Raw genomic sequence first — 1,533 nt, 5'->3', positions numbered from 1 at the left:
CCATATTCATGGCTCCATTTATTCAAAAGAAGGGCAACCTATTAAGTATTTTAATTTCAAAAGTAAAAAGGTTCACGGCATCTGTTCGGGCCTCTACGTAAACAGCAAAGGTTATCTAGTGACATTGGCTTTTACGGATGTGGACTCCCTAAAAAGGGATTTGTTAATTTTCAGATGCATATACAAATGAGATGGAATCTGCAATTGGCCTGCAGATGATTTGCATCATCCTTGTTAAATTTTGAAGTTCTTTCATGTGATTCTAGTTTGATATTATCCATGTTCCTAGATGAAATCTATTCCTTGATGAGTTCCTAGATGAGATCTGAAATAGCTGCGAAAGTTGTTCGTTTAGTCAAGAATTTGAGGAGTGTTAGTTTTTAGCGTTTTGTGAAATATTTATTTTTAGTTCTTTTTTAAATTTGATTTGAAATATCCCTTCCTACGGTCGTTTAAAAAAAAATACAAAAAACAATCATGGGCCTTGAGTTCCTCCCCGGGCTTCCCACAACACGTGGTCCAACACCACGTCTTACGAAGGATGACGTGGTGTTGGTATAACTAATTATAGGTATTAATTTATAGGTATTCTACTGCTGGTGCACTACTGCTGGTGTGCACCAGCAATAGAATACCATGTATTTAAAGTACAATATTCTTTCCTTCTATAGATGATTACCGGGAATAAATTTAAAGTTCCATAAGGGAGTGAAAATACCTTTACAGTGAGTATAAATTTTTAATGAGCAAAACGATAAACGGTTTTATATCTTCAGTAAAAAAACGACGCTCGTCGTTTGAATTTCGCTAACATGATTGTAGCAAAAAAAAATGCAATGCAAAACATATCTAAGGAAGTTTAAAAGGCGAAAAAACCGTGTGAATGCTTGAATCATCAAAAAACATTTAAAAGAGACTATTGGACAAAAGATTTACATCCTTTGTCCTCTTGGGCCAATGGCGGGCAGTCCTTACAGCGCAGGACGAAAGAACTGCGTTTGGGAGTGGGGTAAATCTGTTTTTTAATTTTAATCTCAAGTCAGATCTGAAATAATCAGTACATCAGACCTAGAGAGATTCAGGTGAAATAATTATATTTTGGTCACTGCTATTGTCATAGAAGTAACTCATTCCTGTGCGACTAAGCATGTATGTTCAATAAATCTATTGTCTTTTTTATCCGTGTTTATTTTATTTATATGTCTGCGTCTAGTCCAATAATAGGTAATTAGTTCGTAAGTCTCCAAGTTAAATGCTCCCAAAGGAATCTGATCTCCAGATAGCCCGAGAAAAAGAGGCCACGCTTTTTCATCCCTACAAACACCAAATGTCGTTACCGCCACAGCTTAGAAAAAGTTTCTAACCCCTGCTAGCCTATAAGTATTCGCGTCTCTGAAGCAAGATCTAATTGTGCCATGGGAATAAAGCTTTGAGACGTCAGATTTCTATCACCACAAACATCTATATAACAAATCTTCTATCCCTACAAATGGCGCGTGTCGGAAATTGGAGGAAAACTGCGAACTAGTTAGG

This window comes from Artemia sp. Qi Xiang Cuo, chromosome 13 (genome assembly GCF_049724085.1).
Source record: "Artemia sp. Qi Xiang Cuo chromosome 13, ASM4972408v1, whole genome shotgun sequence".
Lineage (NCBI taxonomy): Eukaryota > Metazoa > Arthropoda > Branchiopoda > Anostraca > Artemiidae > Artemia > Artemia sp. Qi Xiang Cuo.
This window is presented reverse-complemented; position numbering follows the sequence as displayed.